This window comes from Perissodus microlepis, chromosome 16 (assembly GCF_051167445.1).
Source record: "Perissodus microlepis isolate ML-2025 ecotype Zambia chromosome 16, ASM5116744v1, whole genome shotgun sequence".
In the NCBI taxonomy this organism is placed as follows: Eukaryota; Metazoa; Chordata; class Actinopteri; order Cichliformes; family Cichlidae; genus Perissodus; species Perissodus microlepis.
The window spans coordinates 3,510,954-3,534,550 of NC_140476.1; the positions used below are offsets into that span (position 1 = coordinate 3,510,954).

General features: G+C 41.7%; 1 protein-coding gene across 1 annotated transcript in view; it reads left to right on the plus strand.

Moving 5' to 3' along the window:
* Positions 1 to 23,597, plus strand: part of adarb1b (adenosine deaminase RNA specific B1b) — a 120,591-nt gene that overhangs the window by 37,099 nt on the left and 59,895 nt on the right. The window contains exon 2 of the mRNA XM_084908074.1: positions 6,474 to 6,523. The gene's annotated coding sequence lies outside the window, so the exon portion shown is untranslated. The remainder of the gene's footprint in view (positions 1 to 6,473; positions 6,524 to 23,597) is intronic.

Below are 23,597 nucleotides of genomic sequence, written 5' to 3' on the forward strand. Positions count from 1 at the left end.
CATTGCTACAGTACATTGTGCGTAAGCCGTGCCACGCTGGGTTATGTAAAAGTGGCTCTCAGGTATAATTTCTCTTGATGAGGTGACTATTATTTATGAAGTATTTGTATTTTTGTCCTCTGTTGAAATGTCAAGAGTGTCTCATTTATTTTGTGGTATACCCCTTGGTGAAATGGTTGAGTCAGAGATGGGGAAATGCAGCGGTCAGATCAGTTAGCTGTGCGTTGACAGATCGCCTGTTTTATTTTGATTAAGTGAAATGAGATTAATTTATGGTGTTCATAAAATTGGATTGTTTTACTTCCTTATCAGTTAATGAATTGGTTTATGTAATCCTCAGATGCTGACTTTATTTGCATTAGTAATATTTAAAGAATTTGTTTGAGTTTTGGGCTTAATTACTATTTCTCTACTTTTTGCTGAGAATCAGTCGAAACTGAACCTGCTGTAGCGTCTTGTGGGGTTTAGGCTGAGATGTTTTGGTGCTTTGAATGCTGGCAAGATGCACAAAGCTGTCAGAGGTGTCAAAAAAGGCATTTCTCTCTGAGCAAGCAAGAAAAACAGATGGTTGGGGGAAAAGAAAGGATGTGGGCAGAGACTTGGGCGGGACAAGGAAATAAGATAGGCACTGGAGAGCTTTGGACACACTGGTTCTGTTTTTAGGAAGACATGAAGTTTATTTTTGTAAAAGGAAGATTCGACTCTGTGCTTTGTTGTTCTTTATTTCATTGTGACACTCAACTTGATGTGTCAAATATGAAACCCTGTGTTGCATCAGTTGTTTCTTCATGTCATATTTTGACATTAGCAGGGCAGCTTTGATCACCTCTTTAATTCAAAGGGTGGAAAGGTTTATGCTGCTGCACGTAGCTTAAAATAATTTATTAACCAGGGTGGATTTGCTGACCGCGTATACCCACCTTCACACGGACTCAGCAACTAACATTTAAAGCCATCTGCGATGGTCCGCTGAGCAGCTCCATAGGAGAGACAAGATGCTAATTCCCCAAAGATACCTTTGCAGCAGCATTTGGAGTATTTGAGAGTGAGTCATTTACTCCTCCCTCACGCACTTCCCTCGTATGTGACTTTCATCCTAATCCCTGACTTCAGCTTTAAAAGTGAAGGCTTTTTGGCAGCAAACAGCCTCAAAAAACCATCGGCTGTCACACCATCTGCATAATGATGCTGAAGCGCGCTGAAGTTTGCTGCAGTCATCTATCACCTACATAGCATTATCCACTATGTCACTTTGACCTGCTTCCACCCAGTGGTAACTCTTACAGATACTTCTGAATCGTGGGTAGTAAATGTCACACAGAGGTCAATGAGAGAGGTTATGTAATTAAAAGACGTTTCCCAACTTCCATTGTTCCTCATCAATGATCGAAACTGGAGGCTGCTTCACAGCTCGCTCACTGACACTGTTGGGAAAGGGTTGCACGGGTGGGGTGTTTTCCGTAGTTGGATTATGTAATGCGAGTGCAATGGAATACCATAAACAACCAATCTTAAGCATGAATGGCGTTTATGTGTTGGTGCTGTAAGATAGCGGTGTCGTGGAGTTATTGGTGGTTTCTGGAACTCCAATCAGTCCACGTGGCTAATAAGCATAAGACACACGTGGCATTTATGTCAATCCAGAGTATGCTTGTAAACTGTCGACTTCACGGCAAAGCATCCCCTCAGTTAGCTACTGTGTTGACAACCAAAGCAGTTTTCGTACCAGTCTGCAAACATGTTTATTTCTGCTGTCAAGTCGGGGATTTGAACTCGGGTCTCTGTGGGGATTGATTCGCTTCGAGGAGCTGCAGTTTCTGGCACTTAATCTTTGGCTTCATTTTTCATCCCCAGAGGTTGCAGTTTGGTCTGAAGTGAGAATGCAAATGTTTTTAAAATGACTAGTGAACCCACTGATGAATTAATATTATATTATTACACTTTTCTTGTGCATGGCAGCGACTCTCTCTTCTCTAACTGAAAGGCAGAAACAGATCACTGAGCACCGATTTGAGCGTCTTGCCCTCTGGCAAATGTGATGTTAAAATACAAGTGAACTTTTTCTCAGTGTGGAATCGGGGTTAATTGGACTGTGTTCAAAATTTGGATTAGCGTACAGAGGGCTTCATTAACAGCAGTTGGCACTTGACAAGCCTTTGTTTGTTTCACAAATTAAGCCGTACGATATGTAAAACGCATTTAGGAATCAGCAACCTACCGATGTCGTTCGTGATTCGTTAACATTAAATTGCATACCAGTTCCTGTCTTTGGTTTATCTCGAGTAACATCTGCCTCTGTTTCTGGCTGCTCATGTGGAAAGTACAGCTGTAATCACCAAGCGTGCAGAGTCTATGCAAGGAAGAGAGAAAAAACACTGAATCAGGAGCCATGTTTGTTGGAGACCTTTGCTTCTGCTAGTGGGGAGAAGGGGTCATTTCAAGTTATCACCCTCCATTTCTCTGAGATTTCACTTTCTTAAAGCATTGTTTCATTTCAGACATTCTCACAGTTCAAGAGCCAGCAGCGTTCTCTGTGCTGTCACCATGAGCCTCACATCTTTTTTCCTCCTCTGCTCATGATAGTTAGCGGAGGAGGCAAGGCAGAATCCCCAGAGCAGATAGTAGCAGGAGCTGAATATTCTTAAACTCAAATTGATGCATTTGCTGCTGCTAAATTAGCGGTAGCATACACTCGCCCCCTGAGAGACTAGGCGGCACGATGGCTAGTGTAGCCTCTGCTCCTCCTCTGTTGTGATACTCGGTCATAAGACACAAGAGGGAGGAAACACAAGGTGACTCACAGCTTATGTAACAAATCTTACACTGTGTTATTAAAAAGAAACCAAAGCTGTTATACACACACTTCGTAGATTCTCCAGTTTGATATGCAGTGTTTGTTTTTTCTTACTGCGCATTTTACTGTATTTGTACTGCACGAAACCAAGGATGGAGTGTACATGGTGGGTAATATTAGTCAATGCAAGGCGACGGTGTCCCAGACATTACTCATGTATTGACGTTTTGGGATCACTAAATTCTGCCGAGGCCATTCATTTGTAACAGTCAGCTTTACTTAGGATAAATCAATACGGGGTCGTGAGGACCAGATAGAAGTTAGACGTGTTTTTGTAAATATGGAGAGCACGAGGAGTATTTGATTCAGGGTGTATTGAATAGGCATGACATAGAATGGCGTGGTGTTTGATTTCGTGATAGAGAAGAATGTATTTCACTGACCTTCAGGGACTTGAGCATCAACCCAATATTTCACGAGGTGTGTGAAATGGAGAATTAAATAAGACATATTTTTTGTTGATTGCATGTTTTCTCCTAGATAGAAAGTTCTGCAGTTTGTGGGGTGGAAAAGCTCCTGATCCAAAGCTTAACACATTATCCATCAAATACGGTGAAGGAAATGTTACAGCATGGTCATGCACGGCTTTGCAGCGGAACCGGGACACCACATGTTTATTGATGATGTGACTGCTGATTGGAGCAGCGGGATGAATACTAAAGTGTACACGGATTGAAGATGGGTGTTACAGTTACAGCGAACTCTCTGGACTCAAAACCTTTTTGTTGATAATTTTACTGGTCTAATTTATTCTGTATTTTAACTTGTTTATGTGCTGTTTTAATGGCATTTAATATTATTTAATGTGACCACTGGTCTGTGTCAGGCCCTTTGTAAATAAACATTACTTACGAGGCTGTAGTCTCTGCACAGATTCATCCAAATGCTACAAAACTGAGGAGTTTCTCAAGGGAGAATCTTCAGTGACCAAATCATTCACCTGATCTCAACCCAACAGAGCAGGCTTTTCAGTTACTGAAGACAAAAAGTAAAAGCACAAAGACCCACAAAAACACCCACAAACAAGCAGCAACTGAAGGCGGCAGTAAAGGCCTGGCAGAGCATCTCAGGGGAGGAAACACAGCATTTGATGATTTCCATGGGTTTTAAACCTCAGGCAGTCATTGTCTGCAAAGGATTTTCATCCGAGTATATAAAAGTAGTTTGTCCAATTACTTTTGAGCTTCTGAAAATGAGGGCGTGTATAAAAATGCTGCAGTTCCTAAACAGCTAATGCTATGCTTTTGTTCTAGCTCTTGAATTAAGGAACTCTGTGGTGGTGCACAGAACCTAACTGTGAGGAAACTGAGTGTAATTTGGAGGAAGATGGCTCCTTGAGGAAGCTCAGAGAGATTTAATGCATCCTGGCGACTGTGTTGAATACAGATATGAGTATGACACACACAGACTGAGTTGCACGCATGCCCAGCAGGTACCACGTGGTCCACAATACAGACCCAGCTAGTCTTTTTTAAATGCACAGTTAATAGTTCATGTTTCATTGTGTAACTGGTTTGTTGGGTGTTATTGATTTGACAATAAGTAAACATAGGTAGTGCTGGTGACAGCAAATATATTTTATTCCATCAGGTCAGAGAAATTTGGGGATACCGGAACAAACTAATAGTTGGTGTGTTCCGTCAGTCTCTGAGCAGCTGCTGTCTGGTCCTGCACATGCACATGGTGTTAGTCTGCAAACAGTGTGCAGTGAAAGTTGTTTAGCCTGATGTGCAGATTGTCACTAGTAGCTAACTTAGGCTGCTCTTTCTTCTTCCATCACTTGTGCGATATTTCAAACTGATCTGCTGTCAAAAAATGCAAAAATGACGGCTGTCTTGTTTTGAGGACACAAGTCGGTGACAAACGTTTTGATGCACCTGCGACTGCGTCATTATTTGACTAATGAATGCTCATAATGTGAAGCTCCAGCTACAAAGAAATGCTAGTTTCAATTATTCAAATTTATATACTATGTAATAGGGCTGCACGATTTTGCATAAAATGAGAATCACGATTTTTTTGCTTAGAATTGAGATCACGATTCTCTCACGATTTTCTTTTCCAGTATAAATATTTATTGCACTTATTAACTGCACATCAACTTCGTAACAGTTGAGACTGAACATAAAAACAATAAATAAACATAAAAACAACAAATGTCTCACGTTTTGTCGTTGCCGCAAAATGTTGTACTGCTTGTAATTCCGTCTCCACTGTTGCTCGACACTGCGTGTATAGAGCAGTGCAACAATAGAAAAATAGTTGCGGGACGGCACTGCGTAGCGTTTGTCTAGGGTGTTGATCATTTTCCTAAATCCCTGGTTTTGCACAGTGTTGATGGGAGCCATATCTTTGGTCAGGTGATAAGTGATAGTCTCTGTAATTTCTTTGTGCCTACGGGAGTTCGACGGGTATAGGGAAGCGCTGTATAAGGTTCCCGTTATTGAGGTTTGGGTGGTTGACCGGGACGGATTTTCTCCTGTCACTTTCTCGTCATCCCTGACGTGCTCTCCGTTGTTCTTTCCCTGCCAATTTTAGCAGCCAGCTTCTGTATCACGTGGTATAAGGCTCCGCCCTTGTCATTTGTTGAGCAGGAAGAGTGAGCGCTTGTTTTCATGCAGATTACGTCCCGGATCAAAATGTGGTACAATCGTCGTCGTCTTTTTTTTTTTTTTTTTTAAATCGTCATTTGGAAATAAGATCGCACATAAGTATGAATTGAGATCGCGATTTTCTAACGATTAATCGTGCAGCCCTACTATGTAAAGTATAAATGATATTGCAGTGATTTCATAAAGTGGATTATGGGTTAACAGCCACAGTGTTACTTAATTTAAAGTCTTAACACACACATTTAATGAAACTTGTGTGAGAGCATTATTCCTCATGCACGTTTCCCGGTGTCGGCGTTAAATGTGTTACTGACTCTTAAACTTTGTGGCATTTGCTCTTTTCGCTCTTTGTCACTGTTGAAGGACAGGTTTGCAGGGAAGTGTGAGACGAGTAACTTTAATTCATTTAGAAGCCTGCCATTCACTTTCAGTCCATGCTAACCTTTCTAGTGTCAACTCTGCCTGTTGTTTTCGGGACACCTCTCTGTCTCTAACAGTTACTAATGCGATTGGACAACGGCTCAGCATCTGCTCCCTGTTTACAAGGCTCCTCGGATGTGTTGCGTGTTTCTTGCCACTGTTTGTTCGTTGCTGCTGTGCTGCGTCTCGCTGCTGGTCAGAGTCGAGCGAGCCGCCCGGGGCGGGGTCAGGGATGGTGGCCGGGCAGTTTCTTCACATGCCGTGGTGATCCGTGACTGTGCTGGATGCCGGGAGAGATTCTTGACCTTGATTTGTTTCATTTCTGCTCCGGGATGATTTTCCAGCATCTCTTCAGAAGAAGTCATGTCAGCTCTCTTTAAGAAGTAATACACTCTGTGCGTGACACTACAGTCCATAACACGACGATGACAAATGGGCTGTTCGTTTTAACTGGACACAACATCACCGTAATATCTCAGTATTTTTAATAGTTATTTAGATATATGTGAGACTGATGGAGCAGAAATGTGTCCAGGACCTTTGACATGTCACACATTTTATTAATAATCTTCTTTTTTCTCCTTCAGGTTCAGCGTGTGGTAAATAGCTGCTGTCCCTCAGAGTTCTCTGCAGAACGGTGAGTTCAGTCCTGTGATTTACAGGGATTGTGTGTGTGGATACTAACGTGGCGTGTTTTTAGTGCTTTGTTGTAGAAATGTACCACTACGCTCTCGTCATCTATTGTGGAGACAACCTAGTCAACAAAAAGAAAAAAATATGTTTGAAACATGCGAGACACGTTCGGTATTATATATAAGGTGACATCTGCTGACTACAGGACTCGTTCAAAGCTGGAGTCCCTCCAGTGATGGTGGCCAAATGAGGGGTAACATTACCTGTCAGTGAGAAATGAAGCGGCTTCGTGTTCGGTACGAGACAGAGTTCATAAACAGCGGTGTCATTTATATCGGCGCATGATGCCAGCACACATCACTCCTGGTATTCGGCTTTACAACACAGTGGATATTCGCAGTTTCTTCGTCAGTTTCCATTCGGTGTATCTGCTCCAGTGTTTCTATTTTTAGAATTGCTCAAGTACCAGGGGATCCTGCACTCTTCCCCCATTCCTTTGCTACATCTCCTCCATTTACCCCCATTTCAGCTGAATGTCACAAGCCCTGCTCCTCTGTGTTAGGTTGATTCATTGTAAGCCGTGCAAATATGTGTATATGTTGCAGCTGTGCAGTAAAACAAATTTTAAAAAGTCATCAGCGTCGTTGACTGTTGGGGTCTTTAGGCGAACAAGATGCCACCGACTCATGTCAGTGGTCGATGTTTAGCTGTTGTTGTTTTTTTCTCATCATTCAAAGAACTTGGCTTCGATTTTTAAGTGTTATTTTATATTTTTTTATAATTACTATTATTGATTTATTCATTTTTGTTACAATAAAAACAAGTGAACACACTCATTGGTTTACTTTTGCAATAAAACGCCCCTGCTGGTCATTAGAAAGCATGCAGGCACTTATTTTATATATTTTATATGTTATATACAGCACAGTCTGGATTTTGATTTCACTTAGTACCTGGAGGTTTGGATATCTTGGCCTCTGCTGTCCCAGTTTTGATCAGTATAAGCCTTAAGGTTGAGCATGTCTTTAAAGCAAGATATCTTAAGTTGAATAGATACGTTATCTCTGAGAGCCAGAGACAGCTCTGACCTGCGCTGTGCTATTGACAAGAGGGGACATTTACCGTCCTCCTTGTGCGCCTCCTAAATAGTCTTCATTTTCGTGCTGGGTGCCCGGCGAGGAGGAACTGTCAGGAAGCGAAGAGGGCCATCTTGAAAAGACTGATCGCCGCGGTTCACAACATGAGGCCTGCCCCCGTGGGGCTCAGGTGAAGGCACCCTGCAGAGAACTTCCTAACGACTGTTTCATTTATCCCAGGGTGAAGATGGTGGCGTAAAAAAGTATAGAAAATCATAAAGCATCGTGGCCAGCTATGTCTGGCTTCGTCATCTGCTGCTCCCGCTGAGCAGACACTCCTAAACCGCAAACATCCACCTCACGGCTCGACAAGCATTCGCTTCTGAATCGACCCCAAACGCACGCACACGAATACAGACACACAATCCACATTTGGCGACACAAGCACATATTTGTTTGCTTACATCTTCTAATGAAAAAACAGCCCTTTTCCATACAGAAATGCAAGCCAGACCTGCTCCTAATTTCCATTATTTGTAATGCTAAATATCCAGCCAATGCCTTATTCTCTGTGTGTGTGTGTGTGTGTGTGTGTGTGTGTGTGTGTGTGTGTGTGTGTGCGTGTGTGTGAGTGTGTGTGGCTGTAACATTCCCGTAGTTTCTGTGATTGGAAACACAGCCAGCAGTATTGTGCCTCACCGCCATTATAGTAATGAATATTTAGTGCGGTGTTGGCGAGATAGCTGACACTGACCCAGCTACGATGTGATGTGATGCTGCTGGGTGAAAAAGCATTTGACAGCATTTCTGTATTTTTTTTAGTATTTTTCAGCGAGTTGGCGATGTGCACAGTGACCAAAGCACCAGATTTAAGAAGAAAAGGTAGCTCAGCTGTAGACTTTGTGCTGGTGCTGCCGAGGTTACTCCTTCAGATGATTGAATCTTTATGACCAAAAGAACTAGGCTAGACATATTTCATAGGTGTCATAAGTACACGGTTTTTATACATGTGTAAGCAATGCAGCAGTGCACATTTGGAGGGCTACACGAACAGGAATTGGGAACAGGCCGGTAAGTCACTTTGTATCTAAAAATAGGAAAATTGTTTCTGTTTATTCAGATTTGACTGACTCCAAATTCGAGTATGATTCTTCACCACATCTGCCCGCTGCAGTGTAAGCGATCCAAACTCCAGTTTGTTTTCCCGAAACCAACATCCACCTGCTCGTCTCACGTCACATGGCATCTTTGTGTCAATATCTCTCTGTGCAACTTCCTCTGTCACCTCATATATTTCTGTCCGACGTGTTCCTGATCAGTCTGACGCTGACCAGATGCAGAAGATTAGATGACCACATGTTTTAGTTACAGGAACCCTGTAACAAGCCGAAAGCAGATGTGGTCTCCGTTGCTCAGGAAACAGATCAAACTTTTCCTGAGGAATCGAAGCAAAGTTCGATGTTTCCACAATAAATCTTTTTTAATATGTAAAAAGTCAAATATTTTAAATATTTGGCTAGAAAAATGAGAAAATGTGCAGCTGTTTATTGAAACATTTGCAAACAGGCCTGTTTTTGTTTTTGTTTGGCAAAAACTGTTTGTAAAATTCTAACGAGCTGGAAAGTCAATATTTGATATGAACGCCTTTATTCTTTAGCACAGTCTGAGTCTCTGAGGTAGCTTTCTCTCATTTCTTTAAGCATGTTCAGGAAGAGTCCTGCAGCCTCTGTGAAGGACAGTCAGAGCTCTCCTCTGGATGTTTCTGCCTTTTGTTCTGTTCTCTGGTGACACACTGCTTCAGTAGGGCTGAGGTCTGGGCTCTGGGGAGGCCAGTCCATGACTGATGGTGTCCCACTCTGTGTTTTTCCATCCGGGTGTCCTTTTACTGCATTTGGGATCATTGTCATGCTGAAAAGTGAATCTGCTGCCAAACCCTTTGTAGATTCTGACGGTACTTCTCTGTGTTTATATTTTCATCTGTTTTGATCTCCAGCTCAGGCTGAAATGCTGCCCCAAACCGTGTCAGAGTTTTCACCGTACTTTACAGATGGCTGCATGTGTTCACTGTAATATCTCTCTTCTGAATTCTTCTTTTCATATTCACACACTTCAGCCTTTTCTCCCTGCTTGACAGCCATCCTTCTACTGAGACCTTTTCTGATGAGGTTTCGGTGAACAGCAGATGGATCAGCTGAAGGTACAGGTGCGACTCTCAGGTCCTTACTGGATTTTTTCCTTTTTCTTAAGGACATGACTTTCAAATAGTGTTCATCTGCTGCTTTTATCCTCCACTCATCCAGTTTCATCAACATTTTTTAGGACACACTGCGAACCTGCTGGGAAGTGTCAAATTTTCAGCTAATAGCTCTTTGGGAATCACTTTGCTGCCTTTTAAACGGCTTTATCTTTGGTATTTCGCATGCATTCAGTGAAATAAATCAAAATGAATTTCTCAAGCTCACGTTGGGAAAAAAAAATCTGTTTCTTTGGAAGCAAAACATAAAGAAATGAGGGGAAGCTCACGACGCTTGCACAGTACTGTACTTTGGGCCGATGTCTTTACTCGTAGCAGCTTGTCAAGTGTGTCTACCTAAAAAATCAAATCCAGAGAAACACAAGGAACAAGTTATTCGGTCAAAGTGAAAGCCTGGCTGGAACAGTATTAGTTTTATTGGTAGAGAGGAGACGTGATTGTGTAAAAATTGGCTTCTGCCTCAAAGTTCCTTCCATCATCTGTCCTCTAATCTCAGATTCTCATCCTCATAAATCATTTCCCTCTGATGTTGCTCTTGGAAAGCAGCTGATTAGGATGCTTTGCTGATGATGAGCACAGTGTGCTGTGTGAAAATCAACATCAGCATTGTAAAGTATCATAAAATAAACATCGTCTTATTTCTTAATAGAATTATGTTCCAGTGTTTTGGCTCGTCTCACTTCAGATGCCTCATATGTTATGTGTGATCCAGCAGCCAGAGCGGTTCAGAGCACCGGATCGCTTTGATTAACGCGTCTTTATATGTGAAGAACGCATCTGGAGCGGAGCTGCTTTTTTTCACACTTATTACCGACACCCTGTTAATCTGCTTGTCGTTTTCTTTTTTTCCAGCATGTAACTGGTTATTGAACTTGTCTGCCCGTCCATCCTCGCCTTTGACCAGACCGACGGCGAAGCGTCCGGTATCAAAGCCCGCATTTGTTTTGGAAGCTGGAAAGCAGTGACCAGATGTGAAAACAGTGCAGTCATTCAGGCAAATCTGCAATAAGCAGCTGCTGTCGCTGATAGTGTAGATTCAATCCTGCAGACTCAGTCTGCTTAGTGTTCAGTGACATCTGTTTTAAACCACACAAACTGCCAGACAGAGCGTTAGACCGTGATTGAACTTTTTATCGCTACAATGCCGGGATTGTGTTTACATATCTTCACTTTAACAGCAGCTCTGTATACCTCTTGGATAAATTATTAGGTGGGTATTATTATTTGGTTCTGACATATTGTAAATATAGTCACTGTAGGTATGACTCTACACTTGTGGCATGTAATAAAACCCCTTGGATAATATACAGGTGTATCAGAAAGAATCATCTGATTCCAAAGTGCTTTAATTCTGCAGCCATTCACTGTTTAAACTTTACTTCAGACATTTATGCCATTCATGTCTGAATAGGGCTTTCTGTCATATTAAAGTTCGTCACGTGATGTGAGAACTCTGCTCAAAAGTTTTTTGCCATATTGGAGATATGATACAACCACCAGGAAAATGTGCATTTCCTGACTGGCTGCAGGGGTTCCTGGAGGTTGCTGGCTGTTGCTAATGGGTTGCAAAAAAGTTTCTGCACCAAACGTCTCAGATTGATTTTTTTGGTTATTAACATTTTGCCACATTTGCCTGTAATTAGCTTGTAGTAGTAGTATTTATAACTGCTAAATGAGCAGTAACTAAACTTTAGAAAGTGTCATGTATAAAGGAATTGTAGAAGGTTCACCTTCAGAGGAAAACTTGTGCCTCAGCGCTGCACCAACATGTTTGAAAAAGCATCATTTTTACCTTGAACACAAAGAGAATCTGCTTCCTGTTCATGTTGCACTTTTTACAGTTTCACAACTCCTCAGAGAGTCGCTGGATCATGTTTGTGGACACGTCTATAAACTACAACCGCACCAGTATGCTAGTGACCAAATCCCAGAAGGTCGATTGTGTTCATCTGGATGTTGTTTTCAGAGGGAGAAATGTTTCGTCATTCATCCAAGTGACTAAAGCGATCACAAGGTTTTTGCCAACTGTTTGGGTAGAACACGTTTTTTCCGGTGGTTGCCAGATGGTCGCAGCGCAGCCTGTGTGACTGCTGCCTTATTCATTTGATCCTACATTGTCACCATGATTGTCATGCATTCAAAATGGCAGACGAATCAGTGCCACGAGATACTGTAAGTGCTCACATGTCTGTGGGAAAGCGGTGCTCTGTCAGTCAACTATTTCAAGTCATACTGATCAAGTCCGTTTCATAGATTTTGGCTAACGACTTGTGATTGACCAGTTGTTAGCCGGCTAGTGTGCAGATTCACAGTAAGATCCACTCGTCACTCTTACAATCACATCACAAAACACCAAGACAGCTAAAGGGCTCATATGGAAGCTTCCAAATGGAAACTAATGGGTGTTAGCTGCATCCACCTTTTAGATTTTCTGTAGTAGAATCTCTTCACAACAATAATCCTGCTTGTTCACAAATGACGAACTTGAACTGGTCTTATTCTATAACCCAGTGCATGTGGGTGCAGAAACCAAAGGTGTGTTGCAGTTTTTAGTGAATTTCATTAATGAAATGATGAAAATGGGCCCGAATAACCCCAAAAAAACAAATAAGTAATCAAACAAATTTAATATTTTATCTTAAATTATTGTGCAAATGATGCATCCTCAGTGTCATATAACCATATGGATTGCTTTTTTGTGCCAGCTGTATATTGAGCCTCTTTAGATTACAACGTTCATATGCACATACATCCACAAATTGACTTGCTGAAGACAACACCAGCTTGGCAAGCATCACACATTAGTGTACCTCGGATCAGCCCATTTGATCAGACAGACAATTTACACAATAATTACCGACAGACTCGCAGATAAAACCGTACAGTGTTACTAATGGAAGCGCCCCCACAGGAATAAAAATCCATCACCCATGTCTGCGTTGGTTATCTGTCATTCTAAGCATAATTCTCAGATCATTTCAAATGGAAAAACCCTCCTCGGATGTCTGTGCACAGATCTGCAGAGACACATGTTTGGAAATAGCGCACAGAAATCCAAATGTGATCACAGAACACGAGCAAACACACTCACCACAAGCACAGACTACATAGCTGACAGACTCGGGACTATCGCATTACGTTTGCAGAGATAAAACAAAGGGTGGTGGTCAGCACTTCACCTTCAAACTGACATCTAATTGATGTAAAATATGAAAGCGAAGATTATTTTCATGACCAGCCTCGTGTTTGCCTCCGCTGTGACACTGCGAGATGGATTATAAACAATCCGCGACAAAACATAATCAGAAACACATCACTTAACATACAAACAGCCATCTTTGTGTTTTTGAGAACATCTGCTGCAGTTTTTGGGGGATTTCAGTATCAGCTTGGTAGCTAACGTTAGACTGAAATCTGCAAGTTATGCTACGTCTCCTTTTTTAATCAAACATCTTGATTACTTGTTGTTAAGGAAAACAAAAAGTCAGGTTGACAGTGAACAGTTAAAACAAAAAAAATACACAAATTCACGCCTCCTTGGCAGAGGTTTGCGCTCTTAAAGGTGCTTGTTGTTGTCGCTGCTGTGCTGTGGGTGGCCAACTATTGTTCTTACTTTGTGTTTCATTCCTGAAAAGATGCATTCTTAAATTAATGAGGCTCATTTAGGTGCCACAGTGGCCCCGAGCCGACATGCTAATGCTTGCCCCGCTAATCAGCCGCCACACCGAGTCGAATCGGCATGGTGGCTTATCAGATCAGATTGTTTTGGTCTTAACCAATTTTCACTCAGTCCTGCTGCTGCTGCTGTTATTACTGAATTTCTCCAGCATGTCCGGCAGGACAGAGAGCCTGTTGTGTGGTCCTCCTCACCTTGATCAGATTACACATCAGAATTAGCATAATTACAGCTGTCAGTGATTAATTGGCGAGCTATAATTAGTACTGCAGGTTTAAAGAGACTGTGTTTAAAGAGATGCACGTAATTATGTATATTCTTGTATTTATTTGTGGATGTGTGGATTTACTTAAACCTAAAAATTAACAGCGGATTGTGGATATCATGATTGTCTCATACACAATAAAGGCAGTGAGTCTCTTAATTTAATGTAACTGTCATTAATTAAAAATATCTGTTGTCACAGTGCTGCTGCTTTTTTGTTTGCCTCTGGTAAAACCTGTTTTAATATTAAAAAAGGCTATAAAATCCTTGTGTGCAGGAAAAACCCTGCGCTCGACTCATTATCCCTGAAGTCCCCGGAGGATCAGTATGTGAGTTCAAACACTAATGAACATCAGAAGAAACATCGGTGCAGGAAAAACGCAGGGAAGCCCAGCCTTAAGACATCAAAATGGAAATTATGAACAACTTTCTGTTGTTTGATATGTTTGAGATTGACACGGAGCTCGGGACAGCACACCTTTTCTAAGTCTCTGCTTTATTGTTGGTTTTCTGACGGACGTTTCAACTACCCGACTGGTTTTGAAAGGCGTTTTAACCATAATCAGCATAAGACATACAGATAGCCTGGGATACCTAGCTGCAGGATGACATTCATGCACTTGGTGAATATAAATTCACTTCATAAAGTGTCTTGCAACCAGATTCAGAGATTGCTTAAAATGAATCACAGCGTACCCCCCCTCTGCCTCACTGAGGGTGCAGTCAGTACAAACCAGATGGATTGTATGAAGCTGCTCTAAGGGTAGCAGAGGTAGGGGAGAAGCGGAGCGATAAGAGATGGAGCTGCGGGGTTTCAAATATTAATAGAGACGGAGTGTACACCAGACATTGTGCATGCATGAGCTGTTTTTGTACACTCCAGGTTTTCAACAAGCTACGCACCCCCTACCACCGCATAGTAAACCCATCAGTCTGTAAACAGTGGTAGCCAGGAATCATGGAAGCGTAGATAAATGGACACGAGGTCTGAGATAGATAACGATGATGACATACTTACAGTCAGCCCTGCTATATCACCGACGTCCTGTAGTGACGGCCCAAGAGCTGTATGTCTGCATCTTATAAGCTATCTAAACAATAATATTATCGTTGTAGCCTTTATCATATCAAAAACCTATCAACTGAAGGAGAAAAAGTGTTATTTTTGCCAACATTACAACTGCGATTATGCCTGTATATTAAACTGCAAGTCTTTTAGGATTTAAAATCGCAGATTTGCATCGCTCTGATATAACTGGTATCAGATAACATAATGCAGTTGCTTGTTTGTGAAGTCCTCCCACGGTTCTGCTTAAAATCTACAGAGGGTGAGAAGAATAGGCAGGAAACAGCCAACTTTTCTTTTTTTGTTATTTGCCAGATGAGAGAAATAACACTCACCCACAGCTGAGTAAATTTACTGACCATTTTCTGTGTAACCCATGAAACACATAGCTGCTGGCTTTAACGCTGCGGCTCTTTTCTATAGCTTTTCAAGACACTGTTGAATATTTAAGTCAGAGATAAGAATTGTAGCTCTTGGGATTTTAAAATAGCACTTAAACAAGATGTTTTATGTGGGAATACATAAGTTCTGTTGTTTGCATTTAAATCATATTCGCTAAAAACTTAAAACACTTCTGATATCACATAAATAAACCGCTGACAACTTATCCACAAACCAAGCTTCTCCACCCACAGACTCTTTGACGGGGACAGGTCCCCAATAGCACCACTGTCACATCTGGACCTGAAACAGTAGCCATCATTTAACTGTAACCTACACACAGAGAAGAATCATTAAGCCACAAACTGACTTCTGAAATGTCACACAGCTAAAAATATCTCAGGATTTGCTGACATTTTGCTAATTTTAGACACCGACGAAGTGTAGTGAAGCTAATGATTTTAGCTTTTACAAATCTGCGTAGTCTGAAATCTTGATTTTTGTTTTCAGGTTTAAAAATATTAAAAATATAAGAGAAAATAAATCATTTTATTCAGATTTAGCCAACTAAGATTTATCCTGGCAGAGAAAGCCCCATCCTTACACCACAGCAGATTGCTCTCGGTGGGTGATGTTGACACCATGCCTCAAACCACATGATTCACTGTCCCTTACTGTCGTTCTCTCCCTTTCTCACACAGGCAACAAAGCGTACTTCAGCAATGCTAGTGTTTGAAAATAGATTTCCCATGCAGTGAAGTTATTTGTTGATGTTCTTTCTTTCTTTTTTTAATCAACTAGCTTAAATGCCAGGTCGTGACATTTCAATTTATGAAACATTTACAGTGTCTTTGTTGGAAAAACTTTGAAAAGAGGGAATGTCAAAGTTGTAACACCTTGAAATGGGGCGTATTTTTGTTCTGATAAAACAAATGCAGTCGAGTCAGCTCAAATACTGAATAATCACAAACTGCATGCTTTGATTAAAAACAGGCACGTGTATAAATTACAGGTCAAAAGGTGCTTCAGATACGGTAACTTGCAAAGATTCATTTGGTGCGTGTGTGTGAGCGTGTATTCATATCTTTGTGGGGACACAAATTTGAAGTTTACTATACTTGTGGGGACCAACAGCCCTTATGGGGACCAAAATCCTGGTTCACACAAGTTTGAAGGCATTTTTGAGACTCAAAATATGGTTTTAGTGACAGAGTTACAGTTGGGTTATGGTTAGGTTTAGGGTCACGGTCAGGGTTAGGCATTCATTTTCATGGTTAAGGTTTGGGTAAAGGGCTAGGGAACGCGTTATGTCAATTAGACGTCCCCACAAGATATGAATACCCAACATGTGTGTGTGTGTTTCATTATCTCCATTGAGTGAATAACATTTGTGATCTGTAGTGATGTTGTTTTCTCCCTGCGGCACTCGGCCCTTTCAACATGACTGCGTCACGGCGAGTTGGCTGTCACATTTTTCTGGAATGATCTCCATTATATAAGAACTGAAATAAGAGGAATAGCTATGCCAAACTGACATACTGCTAAACACACGTGGAGTTGCTGTCGCACACACTCACGTTTTCAAATGCTCCAGTCGGTCGCCTTACATTGCAGTCAGCACCATACTGGTGGACAAGTCGGTTACCAGCATGTCAAAAAATTATTATTTTACTTTGTTTTGAGATTAATGTTAATAGAAATATTTAAACTAGTTAGCTTAGCGGTCACAGTTTCTTTTATAATAAAATGGTTGCGCTATAATATTTATTTTACAGAGCGTGGATGTGGAGGTGATGTCACCCAGTGCTTGTGGTGTTCAAACATTTGTGTTTTGGCTGCCACGATGTAGTTGAGTTGTTTTTTTATCCTTTTATCACCTGAGTATGACGCTCGACTCGACTTATTTTGTAATCCTGGCTGTAAAATTAAAAAATCATTGTCATATTTTAGGAGCCATCTGAATTTTTTCTGCAGCTCTAGATGACGTCACCTTATACGGATGAAACCTGGAGCGCTAATTTATCAGTGATAACCTGTTAGCTTGGGTGGCAGACTGCATTCATAACGTTGGCTAATTAGTGCTAAGCAGCACAGAAAGAAAACACAAGAAAACTGAAGCACAAACTTTGTAAAAGTGATTGTTTAAACACTGCACATCGCCGTGACGCCTGTCAGGACGAGTCTGAAGGTTTTCACTTTATTTTTTGTCATTTTGTCAAAAACCTCTATCTGCTCTGACTGAGGAAGCAGCAAAGCAGCGTTGGTTATGCAGGTGAAGCATGTAGATCGCTAACCAGAAGCTCCATGTCCAGTTCATGTGTTTGTGTTACCATTTCTGGAGGGCTCATCAGAAATTAAATGTGCTGTACTGCAAAGGCTGTAACGACATTCTTTCATTTTCTGCTGTTAGCCACTCGCACACTGCACTGACTGGTTTAACTATTCCTGTGAGGACACTGGTTCCTCAGATGCAGGAAGTTTGTTTTGTGTTTGTTCATGTAGTCAGCAACAGAACGTTTGGCCTGCTTTGCTAGTAGATATTTTAGAGTTTGGTGAAGCAGCTTTAGTAATGAAATAACGGTGGACTGTGATCTGATGTCTGCATCTGGATTTAGTTGAGGCAGCTGGTTCCACTGGTGCGTCAATCTGTTACATAGTGATGCAGATACATAACAAAGGAAACCTCAGCAACCAACATGTTTTCTGTGATTAAGAATAACTGAGTTTGGCACCGATGTCGCCTTCGTACCTTTACAAAGGCGACATCAAGGCTGTGCGACGCTGACCGTGAGGGAAAAACCTAAAAAGCGTCTTTGAAGATTTCATCAGAGCTGAATGGCATTTATCACTTTGACTGGAGAACACAGCGCTTCTTTTGACATTGCAACCTTGCTTGTGTAACGCATCAAGCTGTTCAGCCTTTCTGCCATAGCAAGGTTTCTTCAAGCCTGTGAAGTTTGCTGATAAAATTAGCACAGCAAATTAGCAATGATGAGTCACTCATTATCATCCTGGTGTATGTTGGCAGGAGGTGGGTTGTTGTGGGCTGCTACGCCTGTGCAGGTCTTCTATTTACAGGAAAGCAAATGCTCCAAACAAATATAATATATGTGGGAAAAAATCAATTTGTTTTCATGATAAGCAGAAGGTTTGCGGTCATAATTATTTTCACAGCTTTCAACATCTAGATTTGCTGCCTACAGCTGACTAAAGCCCGTTGCGCTGTTCTGGTTTGCCCGTGGTGTTTTGCCGAGAGGGGAGTGTCATTCTGGAGGTGGTGTTCCATGAAAGTTTTGGCAGGATTTCAAACAAGAGCGCTACTCGAAGTAAGCTCCCTGAAACGGAGATAAATGCAGTAGAATAGCTGTTTAGTTACTCAGAGCAGCTCTGCTTATTTTGGGGGCTAATCTTTAATTGAAACTACCTCCTGCAGTCTGTTTGTGACACTCTGCACTTGGAGTGCTGCACATTAGGGAAACAATTCAGGGGTTTTAAGAGAGCTGACACTGTTTTACCTGGAATCCAGCAGGTTTTAAAAGAGAGCTTAAAATATGCCTGGTAATGTTGTTGAACGAGAATGTTATTAATGCGAATCTTTGACAAATTGCATTGCAGAACATTTTACTCCCTCGCTTCCTTTCTCAGCGACGTGTTTGCCCATTCGTCCATTTCCCTCCTTCTTCCTGCTTATATTCAGTAAAAACGTATGACCTCTGTAGCTCATTTTAAAACCTACACTCAGATGTGCTGCTGATGTTGTGGTGTTGTCGAATGCCGGTCCATTTGTGCCCGCTCAGTCAATATATGAAAAATTGATGCGATAGAAAGAAAAATGTCTGCCTCTTGAATGTTGCATGTCGTAAAATCACAGAAATTTGCTGGCATGTTTAAGTGCTCCTCTAAGCAGTCAGATGACATTATGTATCGTTGGCTGATTTGACGTCGCTCCAGTGGTGGGAACAACTTCTCCTCCCTCCCCTAAACAATCTTCTGCTGGTGTGTTTTTTGCCTGCTACACTGGAGTGAGCATCATTGCCCTAGTGCAGGGGTAGGCAATCTCAGTCCACGAGGGCCGGTGTCCCTGCAGGTTTTAGATCTCACCTTGGGTCAACACACCTGAATCACATGATTAGTTCGTTACCAGGCCTCTGGAGAACTTCAGGACATGTTGAGGAGCTAATTTAGCCATTTAAATCAGCTGTGTTGGTTCGAGGACACATCTAAAACCTGCAGGGACACCGGCCCTCGTGGACTGAGATTGCCCACCCCTGCCCTAGTGTCTCCTTGAGTGTAGGGGAGTGGCTGGACAGCGGTTGAAGTCACTCTGAACAGACCTGAGCGGCGGTATCACGGCCCGGGAACACCGGCGTCAGCGCTGGGTGCTATCAGAGGCCCAGGGTGAGCTCTAACAGGACCTAAAATAACCAAAAACAGCCCATGACCTCATTGTCTGTTCATGTCAAAAATGTTGCTGCCAATTGTTTGTGTCTGTTTGCCTCTGCTTGCTCCAGCCGCCGCCAACCTTTTAGATGCCGGTTTGTCCCATTATGTCACTTCCTTTCAGCTCTGTTACATCCTGCTTTCTCTCATTCTGTTATAATAACAAGCATCAACCGTACAGCTTCTTTCTCCAGTGTGTGATGAATGCACGCCTGATCTGGGGGCATTTATGCAATAAACCGCACCTTATTCAGGTTTACTTGTTTTCCTGCCTCTATAGTTGTGTCATCATCGCAGCGTGGCTGTAACCAAGTTCATGTTAGGAAACAGTTATATAAACTCTGCCCAGGGCATTTTACCACACCAGCGCCAGCCTGTTACAGGCCCTACACAGTACACGGAGTGCAACCTCTGCATCAGTTTTCATTCAGAATTTGGGATTAAGAGTGAAAGTAAAAAGCACAAAGACAAAAGAAAGCGTGCGAAACAAGGCTTTCTTTTTTGGCCTCAGTAAAGTTGAATCTCTGCAGCCCACTGAATGTGACCTGGAAGGTCAGGGCTAGCTAAAAACGAACCGCACACGTGTGAGTGCGGGTGTATCGGTTGAAAAGGAACACTGTGTCATTGAAGTCCACTCAAGTTCAATGATGGCAAATCTACCCATAATGCTTTGTAATACACCAGAGAGAGAGTCTCTCTGGGCTGCAAATTATCTCTCACATCTGCTGCTGCTCTGTTCCACGAGTAGCCCGAAATAACACACACACACACACACACACACATGCACGCGCACACACAAACACGCACATGAGCACCAAATTCCAAGAGAGCGGCGATTTGAATTGATTATGCTGTCATAAGTGATGTGATGATGTGCTTAAACAGAGGTGATTGAGGAAGTTGCTTTAATTGATTGTTCTGTCAGTCCGGCGAATATGGCTCGCATGCAAATTCTTATGTAAAATTATTGCAGATTGTGGGCACAGCAAAGACAGACAGATTGTTTCATGAATACTCAGTATCGTCTTCCTGTTCAGAAGCATCTATTGTAGCAACTTGATGCCTTCTTTCAAACGAGTCAGGCTAATACCGCGGTCAGCGCAGGGCAGTGGCTCAAATGTCAACAACGCGGAGGTGAAATATCGAAATATCGTGACATGCCAGACCAGATCTGCAAAGCAGACCAGAGAGGAGACGGAAAACAAAAAGTGAGCCGAGTCCAGCAGACATTTTCCTCTGAAGTTCTAATTTGTTGTTTTCCTGTCGGCAGTGAAGCATCCATGCCTGACAGGAGAATTTGAAGCAAATGGGGCGGATCTCCAGAGCCACACTTCAGACGGGGAAATTTCTCCATTGCAAATTTAATGGAGTTTTCCAGGCGGATATTTGGAGACGGTTTCAGTGGGAGTTGTGGGAGTTTTTTTGCAAACGGGGTTACCAGCAACCTGGTGGATATTAAGAGGAGATAAATTGTTAATCGTGTCTAGTAACCAAAGCGGTCACAAGACGAGATAAGGGATCAGCTGTTACTCAGTAGCTGATAGTAAAAGTTAATTCATGGATCACATTCATAATGTTTTATTCATGAAATAGTAAAGAAGAACTCACCAAGCTGCAGTATCTGGATGCAGCAGTGTTTATTTTTATCTTTCAGCCATACAGAACCAAACACAACAGTAATATTTAAGAGATCTTCTCTAGTTTCCCACAGAGCAAAGATTTTATGAGAAAATGAATATTTTCTTTTACACGTCACATAGCACGATGACTGCAAGATGAAATATAAAGATGTAAATATTGCAGGTAAATCAAAAGAAATAAATTGAACACATTTCTCAAGACTAGAAAACAAAACAGCTGATTAGTGAAACATGAGACTGCTTAAAGTTTATTTATTTATAATTATTCATTACTTATTTTCAGACTAGTAGGTGTTTGTGTCTGTTCTTGATACACTTATTCAAAAAAATTCTGAGTGGTAGATATTATTTTGGGATGTTATTGTTGTTAGAAAAAGATTGTAGCCTATAGATAAGATGCTTTTATAAGGTGGATGAATGCTAAAAACAGGTCATTTTAGCCCATTGCTAGGTGGTTTCTAGGCAACAGGGTAACGTCATAACATCTGATGTGGGTCAGAACCTCTAGCGGCTGAAGATGTATGTATGTGCCAAGTTTGGTTGCTCAACTCCTGACGGTGTAGAAGGAGTTTGCAGTCAAAGAAACAAACACACAGAACACAGATTTCTAATGTTATAGGGGCTGATTTTTGTTTCAATAGAAAAACAATTTTTTTTAGGTCTTCAGCCTGAGTTTATTGTAATAAATGATTTAGGTCATCATTTGAAGTCTTCTTTTGGTACCTGTTCAGTTGCAGCTTTCAGGTTCCATTTCATTCATATTTCAACAAAGAAAATGCACTCGAGGTATAGATGGCAGTGAACTGCTTTTCGCTGGCTTGACCTTTCTCTCTCTGCATCCATAAAACACTACATTTTACATTTGCATTTGCTTCTAGCACCATTTTCTCTCTGCCTCCCTGTCTCCTCTCTCACTATCACAGTCTCTGGTTTACCTTCGGTGACCAAATGAGCAAATGACATTGAAACCATGCTTGGCCAGCATTTTGGCATCCCATTAAGTCATTAGTCCTTCAGCCCACTGTAGAGCTGTCCACCAAAACAGATGAGAAGGACTTTTTGTTTCTTTTTGAAGCTTCAGAAGCGTAGCATCCTTAATAAAATGCCAAAATGACTATAAATGCTTATCCCTGTTGCCTGTATCAACAAGGTTAAAAAGAAAAAAAATCAATTACAAAGATATGTGGATTATAAAACTCCTGTTTACCAGCAGTTTTCTATTTTGTGTGTGTGTGTTTAAAGAGTACCCATTAGCGATGCAGCACTGACTGGAGTCTTTTGGTCCTTCCATCAGAGGGATGTTGGCTGGCAAACTAAAATAGTAACCCTTATGTAACCGTGGCCTTTACCCGGTGAAAGGAGATGTCAGAGGCAGTTCTGCAGCATAATGGCTTTATAACTTTCTCAGAGTGCAACTACTAAGCAAAAACAAAAAAGGCATTATAATGAGAGAAAAATAGCTGTTTTTGTACTTACAGATATGTGCATGTCTGTCCTGCAGAAGTGCAGAAACTGTGCTACATTTTATTCAAAGAACAGATTTTAATTTGAAATATTTTGGATTGTTTGATGAAACAATGGCACTGTGTAGACACAGTATGTTCCGGCAGTTCTTTGTTTGACTGCCTTTAACCTCTGAAAGAAACTGCAGATTGCTTTTAAAAAAAGAAATCTCAATTTTTGGAATTACCATGGCTACTGGCAACCACACAGCCTCCGCTGGGGCCTCAGCATTCGCCCATTGAGGACCTTACAGCACTAGAAGTGTGCACCGACACCCTGTTTGAACTGTCATTCATCAGGCTGACAGTGGAAGACTTTCATAAAGAGAAAAAAACAACGAGTGGAAACCAAGGAAGTCGGGGTTGGGGGCTGAGGGCACGCCTGGCAGAGTGATAGAGGGACATCTGCTGTGCCTCTCTTGCCCTCTGTGGTTTCTGGCCTGTCATATTGACCAACAGCAACGCTACAGGGGACTTCTTTACATTCACAGTAGTGCTGTTGCTTTCTGCTCTTCTGTGACTAATTGTTGATTTTTTCTTACACAGAAAGGTAAAGTTAATGAATTCCTCTATTTTGTAATTTTGTTTCTTTGTTCTGCTTCAGAGATGCATGCAGTAGTTGGAGACTTAACAGAACCGACCGAGAAGCATGTCAGAAATTGCAATTCAGGGAGGAAAACTACTTCTTTTTTCTTCGAGTTGACCACCCAGCTCAAACTGTCTTGTTAGATTTGCTTCACTCGATTTATTCCTCTGACTATAAAACGCTCGTGTGCTGT